This window comes from Myotis davidii, unplaced genomic scaffold, assembly GCF_000327345.1.
Source record: "Myotis davidii unplaced genomic scaffold, ASM32734v1 scaffold265, whole genome shotgun sequence".
Taxonomy (NCBI): Eukaryota; Metazoa; Chordata; class Mammalia; order Chiroptera; family Vespertilionidae; genus Myotis; species Myotis davidii.
In genome coordinates, this window is record NW_006296627.1 from 4,447,882 (window position 1) to 4,456,193 (window position 8,312).

The 8,312-nt window shown below is 38.6% G+C and overlaps 1 protein-coding gene across 5 annotated transcripts in view; it reads left to right on the forward strand.

Moving 5' to 3' along the window:
• Positions 1 to 8,312, forward strand: part of LOC102753164 (chromosome unknown open reading frame, human C11orf49) — a 144,999-nt gene that overhangs the window by 15,799 nt on the left and 120,888 nt on the right. The window contains exon 1 of one of the 5 annotated variants that reach the window (XM_006772282.2): positions 5,094 to 5,114. The exons of the other annotated variants lie outside the window; for them this stretch is intronic. The gene's annotated coding sequence lies outside the window, so the exon portion shown is untranslated. Of the gene's footprint in view, positions 1 to 5,093; positions 5,115 to 8,312 lie in introns of those variants that run through there. 5 annotated transcript variants of the gene reach the window in all.

The window sequence follows — 8,312 nt, forward strand, 5'->3', positions numbered from 1 at the left end:
ATAACAGCCGAGCATACACCCAGCAGCGCTGCTGATGCCTGAACGGTATGTGGAATGAAGTGGGCGGGCATCGGGAGGCCACTATGGCACGGGGCAAGCATTATGGGCAGCCTATCTGAAGTGTACCTGGCGTATAAGACGACCCCCCACTTGGAGGCATATTTTTCAGGGCCAAAAAATCGTCTTATACGCCGGCAAATACGGTACATCTCTTTAGATGCTTGGATAATGTCTGGAAACACTCTATCCTACTCTAGGATCCTACGCAGATCCATGAATAGGCCCATGAGCATTCTGATGGTACATTAGTTTGACTTCTTCATTTCTAATATTGGGAAAATATATAGATGTTTTATGTTAACATTAGGTTTGTCTGCATATAACAGAAAAACCTAAAATAACTTGATTTTAAAAAGTTAGAAGATTATTTCACTTTTGTGGAAAAGAAGCCTGAAGATAGTCAGTCCATGGTTAGTATGGTATTTTCCAAGGTGTAATCGGGCACTCAAGTTTCTTTCTTTTTCCTCATGGTCCGTGAGGACTGAAGGAGTTCTCTGATATCCTCTGGGGTAAGTAAAACACAGCTTGCAGTAGAATCAGTTCCATTTAAATACTTTCTACAAGACCACACAATATTGTGTTTAGATTTTATAGCTTAATCACATGACTAATACTTAGCTGCAAGAGGAGCTGAGTAATATGGTCTTTATGCCAATAGCCATGAATCTAGGAAAAACTGAAGTATGTTTCTAAGGAGGAAGAGGCTGCTGGAGCTGGCAACTAGTGGTCTTTGCCACAGCATTATATAAATATGAATGTTGTTATAAACTTCTCTCTCCTGCCCTTCCTAATACATGTGCATATGCTCACACACATAACACACATGCTTTGACTAGATAACACATTCACAGGTTCAAAAATATATAAGGCATACATCAAGAGGAATTGTTCCCACCCTGTCTCAATTTACCCCTCTCCTATGCTCTATTTGCTTATATTTTATTCAACCAGCTCTGTGAAATCCTTATGATAGGATTATGTTTTGATTATCCAAATTTCCAATACTGTTGAGCTTTGCCATTTCCCCCCCTAAAATAACCTCATTCTTTACTTTTTCTAGAATACTCTCTTTTTCTGCCTTTTGTCATAAAGTCATGTAATAATTTGCTTCTCTGGTTGTCTCCAAATTAAGGGTTCAGTATAGTTCAGTAATCTGATTATCAGTACTTAGATTATCTTCCAATCAACCATTATATTAAAGAAAATTAACTATCACAGTTATTTTCACTTATCTCACTTATTATACTTATTATTACTTATCATGTCATATCATGTATCACTTTTAACCTAGGACAAAAATTATTTATAATTGTTCCTGGATTATGATTGGCACTAGAGACCTGAATGGACTCTCAGTAGGATAAAGGAAGCCTGAATAATATTATTTGACTATTTCATTTTAAAAGTTATGTGCATTCAGGGAGTATGAAAAAATATTTGAAAATAATTCAGTTGTTGCCATGGTTTATTTTGCTTGCTTTGTTTATTTATTTATATTTTTAATATGTTTGTATTGATTTTACAGAGAGAGAAAAAAGGGGGAGGGATAAAGAGATAGAAACATCAACAAAAGATCATGGATTGGCTGCCTCCTGCACGCTGCCTACTAGGGATCCCACAGCTCAGGCATGTGCTCTGACTAGGAATTGAACTGTGACCTCTTGGTCGACGCTCAGCCACTGAACCACACTGGCCAGGCTGTTTAAAGAAAAAGTTTGGCAATATGGTTATAGAGAGAAGTGTGGAGAATTTTAGGGCTCCATTTGAGCAAGCTCAAGAATTTCCCCTCACTGGATCAAGAGGGAAAATGATGAGGAACGTCTTCAGTTTCTTAATCTGTAAAATGATGAGAGTTAAATGATATGGTCTTAAAGTCCTACTCCTTAAGCTTTTGTAATTCAGGAGCAGAGGTAAGACTAGTAATGAAGTGACTGGCTACTGGTTTCAAGTTAAGTACAACCAAGAAAGGCCAATGGGACAGTCTGTGGGAAACAGTGATTTCAAGTTCTGGTGAAGAGGAATAGTGTGTTCAGTGGAAATTGAGAAGGACAAGGAATTTTCAGATCAGGGATTTGATGGGTCATTATTGTAAAAGGACACTGATCAGTTGCTCCTAGGAAGAAAGATGTGAGTTCTGGGTTTGGGGCTTTTTAAAAAAGATGTAGGCCAGGAACTCTCAGGGAAATTATAGATAAACTGAGGAGGTTCCTGAATGCTCTAAAATTATACAAAACCTATTCAATTATATCTGTTTTTCTGTTTCATGATCTAACAAAAAAACCACTCTTAAAAATGAATGATGCCCTGACCGATGTTGCTCAGTGGTTAGGGCATTGGCCTGTGCACCAAAGGGTTGAGGGTTCGATTCCTAGTAAAGGGCATTTACCTGGGTTGCGGGGTTCCTCCCTGCCCCAGGTGGGGGCACATTTGGGAGACAACCAGTCGATGTATCTCTCACATTGATGTTTCTCTCTCTCTCTCCACCCCTCTGTGCCTCCTTTGCACTCTCTTTGAAAAAGCAATAGAAAAGATATTCTCAGGTGAGTGAGGATTAACAACAACTACAAAGAATGATAAAGACTCCAAATTATTAAAATGAAGAAAGAGTCCTTCAGTTGGTGAATATGGTCATTGTGATATTTTCAGAGTAAGCTAGGTTTCAATCACAAACAACACAGAAATAAGGAGTGAGAAAAATGTATAGAATGGAGAGGAATTTGCCACCAGATAGTTTTGAGTCTTGGCTTGCCATTATTAGCTGTGTGACCTTGGCAAGTTAATATGCTCACTAGGCCTCAATTTAGTCAGCTGTGAAATGGGAATAATAAGTGTCTACCTTAATGGTGGTTGTGAAGATTAAGTGAGATAATGCAGGTTGAGCACTTAATACAGTGCTTGGCACATAGTAAGTGTTAGGTAAATCTCTCCCTCACAAACTTTTAAATTTTCTATATTTTAAGGCCTTTTTGTATATTTCACTTTGAAAGACTGGTCCTCAGTCAGTCCATCTTCAGAGAATTATTCAGTGATGCTCACACTCAAGGTGATGTATCTTATTAAGCGGTTAGTTTAGAGGTTCTTTCCTATACAGATTTGTAAGCCGGTGTGTAATAATCACACAGGGGACTTGTTGCCTGGCAGCACGTGTCCCTGAGTGGCAGTACATGGCTTGCATTGTAATGCCGTCAGTGCAAGGGCCAGCTGGCTGGACATGTACTGCCACATGGGCCAGGGACTCCATTCCTCAACAAAACAGCAGCCAGCGCTAGGGTTAACAGAAAATGACAAACCAGGCGTGGATGAGGGAGGCGCCAGCAGAGCAGCGGGGTGTCCTTTGATTTGCTTCTATTATTTGCATGTCTTTCTTGTGATGTCTGTGAAATGTTCAGAATGACAAAGTTTTTAAAAGACCTGCTGACTCCGCCTGAAAAATGTGAAAAACCTCCCGTTTAGAGCCTATTATGTCCAGCTAGCCTGCATTTTTCTATATCTTTCTCTTCATTTTTTATTAATGCAAACATTTGCATGAAGACAGAACCTTTGTTTCTTAAAGAGTTCATCTGCTCCTGCTGCTTACTGGCCCTGCCATGCAAGAGCACAACAGAACCTTTGTTACGCTTAGAGCAAAGCTGTTTATGAACGGTGGCTTACTGAGGACTGCTTCCTGTGCTGTGTCCTTCCATTTTGTCTCAAAAGGAAAAAAGAAAATAGTTCTTAGGAGTGAAAAGGATTTGGACTTTCTTTTATTTAAGTCCTGGATGTTGAAATGCCAAAAAGCCCCCAAATTTGTGAGGAACTGGTAATTGCATTGAATGCATTTTTTCACTTTACCTTGAAGATAATGAGGCTCTTAGTAACAATGGAAGGAACAAGTGCTTTCTCATTGGAATAGAGAGAAGGAACAGTAAAAAGGCAACAGAAAGAGGAGTTGAGAACAGGACAAAAGTGGCTTCCTGTAAGAACCCAATATTGTAACAGAATGTGTTTGGTACTTAGTGCTTCCCACCTGGGAGGCACAGTGCTAAATGGTTGAGTTGAATAAAGAGTAGTATCAGAGTGTATAAATAGGGACACAGTTTATGTATCATTTAGTAAGTATTTGAATGACTGCAATGTGGAAGACACTGAGTGGTCCTGAGTGTTAAAGGGTATAAAAGATAAATGAGTCATGGTTCCTATCTGTATTTAAGGATTAGGATGATATTGGGAAAATTAAAATAGGTGTTTAGGGAGTTCAGGAAAAGGAAGATTGCTTCTGGCTGGGAGAGAATCAGGGAGCGCTTCATGCAGAAGGTGGCATTCCAATTGAGCCTGGCAGGAAAGGTAGGCTTGGACAGTGCAACGTTCCTAAGAATGATGAATCAAAAATTATATGCAGTTAATATCACTAATCCATAAAGTCATAGTTAAATTTCATATTACCAAATTTAATCACTAATAATCTATAAACGCATGGTTTGCCTCAAAGGCTAACCATGACTATATAGCACAATTAATTTTCACCCTGTAACTTTCATATTTTTTGGCCTGACATGACATAAGTGGTACATGATTTACTCCATGTTTGTCAATATATAGGTGGTGGTGTTGTTTTTTAAAAACTGGTTCTGGAAAAATCGTTTTGTGAATGTTTATGGAGTTGATTTGGTAACTATACTGCTCTTTGAGTAACTATTTTGCAAAGCTATTGTGATGACAATTTTACTTGGGTTCTTCATGTGTCCCATAGAAGTGCCACTTTAAATTTCTCTGACATTCAGGCAGTGCATTTTGTTATGGTGAGCTAGCTAAATGCTTTAAGTTTGGACCTCTGTAAAAGCCTCCTTAAAAAAATGCAAAACTCCAACCTACTAATTCTGCATTATGAGATTTAGTCTGGAAATATGGAAGCAATATGATTTAAGCACTTAGCCTTAATTGACGTCCCCAAAATATTAACAATTACCAGTGTTAGGAAGGAGGAGGGAGGAGGGAAGGATTAATGGTTGACTAGGGACTGTTTGAATGTCAAAGCACTCAGCTTTGCACAGCTGTTAACTTGTCTATTGGTTGAGGTAAGTAAACTTTAGGTTTCCATCCCCTACTTTACATAGAGATCTTTAGTCACCTCTAGTTTCTGGTTGTCACAGGTGATGTTAACACGTGTGTAATGCTTTGCTTGTCCCTGGCTTGTCTTTTAGTATGAATTTGACTAGCTGTATCGCAGTGGTTTGGATTCCCAAAAGTGATGTATTAGTTTTGTCTGTTTTATAATTAACTATTAATGTAAAAGGTCTTTCCTTCATTTTTAAATTTGTTCTTAGAAAAGTCCATTTGATATAAGTCATGCTGCATAACTCTTTTTTTTTAAAAATATATTTTATTGATTTTTCACAGAGAGGAAGAGAGAGAAATAGAGAGTTAGAAACATCGATGAGAGAGAAACATCGATCAGCCGCCTCCTGCACACTCCCTACTGGGGATGTGCCCGCAACCCAGGTACATGCCCTTGACCGGAATCGAACCTGGGACCCTTCAGTCCGCAGGCCGATGCTCTATCCACTGAGCCAAACCGGTTTCGGCGCTGCATAACTCTTTAAAAGCTGCAATAGCCCTGGCTGGTTTGGCTCAGTGGATAGAGCGTTGGTCTGCAGACTGAGGGGTCCCAGGTTCTATTCTGGTCAAGGGTTGTGGGCTCGATCCCCAGTAGGGAGTGTGAAGAAGGCAGTCAATTGATGATTCTCTCTCATTGATGTTTCTCTCTCTCCCTCTGTTTAAAGGCTAGAACTGAAATGGGTATATGATTATGTGTATTATTATACAGGGGTGGGCAAAGTAGGTTTACAGTTGCACTGTGACATTCTTTTGAGTTAATAAAGCTATTGTAATCATCATAAGCTACATGTCTTTTTCCATACAAACAACTGTAAACCTAGTTTTGTCCGCCCTGTGTGTGTAGGGTTTTGTCTAAATTTGAATCCTAGCTCAGCCATTTATTAAGACTTTGAGCAGGTTACGTAACCTTTCTGAGCTTCAAAAACAGTTTACCACCTACCTCATTGGGTTGTACAAAGTTTGCATGTGCTAGTTTTCCTCATTTCCCCATCTCCTTTGGTTAAAGGAAATTGGTAGAGGGTGGTCTAAGATCAAAGATGGTTGTGTATGAGTAATAAAATATTTCCCTAGAACATTCTATATCCCTAGATCAGGACATACCACTAAAGACAGAGGATGTAAGTAATTAATTTTAAAGGTCTATTAATTTTTAAACCATTAAGCTAAGTCTTTGTATTTAACAAGATCAGTACTGTATCATATTAGTGATTTATAAATGATATTGAACTTGAATTTTTTAAGTTTACATGACAGGTTGTTGGTTAACAGCAATAATTTTTTTAATGTCAGAGGACTGCCTTAATTTAATTCTACATTTATTTGTGCCAACCAGCATCTGAAGCTCAGAGGCTTCAAAAACCAAAATGTTTCTTAAAAGCACTCTGGCAAGGGAGGAAAAAGTCATATTTAAATTGAATATACATATATTCTGCTTTTCTCTTACACTGCTATTGCTGTTGTGTATATTTATTAACTTACATATAATAATTCATGTGAGTATTTTTCCAGTGAGACTTGTTTATTCTAGTATAGGAGTTCTGTATTAAATAGTAAGAGTGGTCTAACTAATGTTGTAGGTGGAAATTCTAGGCCCCTCAAGCAAAATCTTCCAAATGGGACCCCTTATCATTTAATTGCAAAACAAACAGCTAATACTTTGATGGTATTTAGGCCTTGGAAAGGAGTAGAAAGAAATAGTTTTGGACTTTCCCCATGTAAATTAGAGTCTTCTGAGTAGCAGTTAATAAATGAATGCTTCCCACATGTTTAAAGGCTAGAACTGAAATGGGTATATGATTATGTGTATTATTATACAGGGGTGGGCAAAGTAGGTTTACAGTTGCACTGTGACATTCTTTTGAGTTAATAAAGCTATTGTAATCATCATAACCTACATGTCTTTTCCCATACGAACAACTGTAAACCTACTTTTGTCCGCCCTGTGTGTGTAGGGTTTTGTGTAGCCCAGGAATTTTTGAAGGTAATCTATAAATATATTTGGTTGGATGAACAGAACTATAAATGAGTAGAGGGCTATAGAAGGTTGGTCTCTTGGTGTTCATTAGCATTGAAACCCTATTGTCTTGTGAGTTTTGCAATGTTGTGGAGGGGTACATAGTAACAACTAATAACAGTAATAAAAATAGCTTATATTTATAGCACACTTATAGTATGTGTCAAGCAATATGCTAAGATTATTACATACATTATTCTCTTTACTCCTCTCTACAACCTTAGATGGTAGCTACTATTCTCTAATTTTATAGACAAGGACAGGCAGAGAGACTAGATAACTTGTTTAAAGTCACATAGTTAATAATTGCCAGAGCTAGTAATCAAATTGAGGTGAGCCTGCCTGCAGAAAGCTTTCATAGCAGGAGCGTCTCTGGTACAGAGATTAATTGGTCAGCGGGAGGTGATTCAACAGAACCAAGAAATTTCTGATCCACAATTGCCTTCACTTGAGAGGTTCATGTGAAGCTCATACAGTGTTTACTTGTATTTCACTTGGATTTTTCAGGGCAGCATGTTCCAGTTATAAGTGTTGATCTCAGACAGAGATCCTATCTGAGCAAGACATGGCTGCTTGGGCCTCAGTGTGGATTTCAAAACAATAGAGCCTTATTGGTACATGTTAGAAAACATACTTAATTCTGGTCTTGTGGAAGTCCCAGCAGAGCAGAAGAGAAAATGCCAATCTGAAATGATTTTCCTTTCCCAAAAGGGCAGCTAAGGTGCCCATATATCTTTGCCCTCCGGGGATGCAGGTGTGCAGTTTAATCATTCACACAAATTAAAGCATATTCCTTTGCATTTAAAAAATAATATAAAATGACATTCTTCATGTTTTATTGCCAGGAAAGAGCTTTGAACTCCTGTTTCATTGAAGTTTGATAAACTGCAAGGGTTTTCCAGGATTGGGTGGTGCACTTATCTAGTAACCACAAAGGGAACATTGGACTGATAAGAACTGCAGGTGAGGGAAACGGCCAGAGAGCAGCAATTAGAGAGAGTTCTTCACACTGGCTTGTGTGAAACTCTCAGAAGGGAGGAACCTTTTCCTGCCTCTTCTTAGCTGCTTCTCTTCTCCCACTGATAAAAAGAGCACCAGGGCGTTCTGTTTCCACTTTGTGAACTGGGGCGGCGGGGGTGGGGTG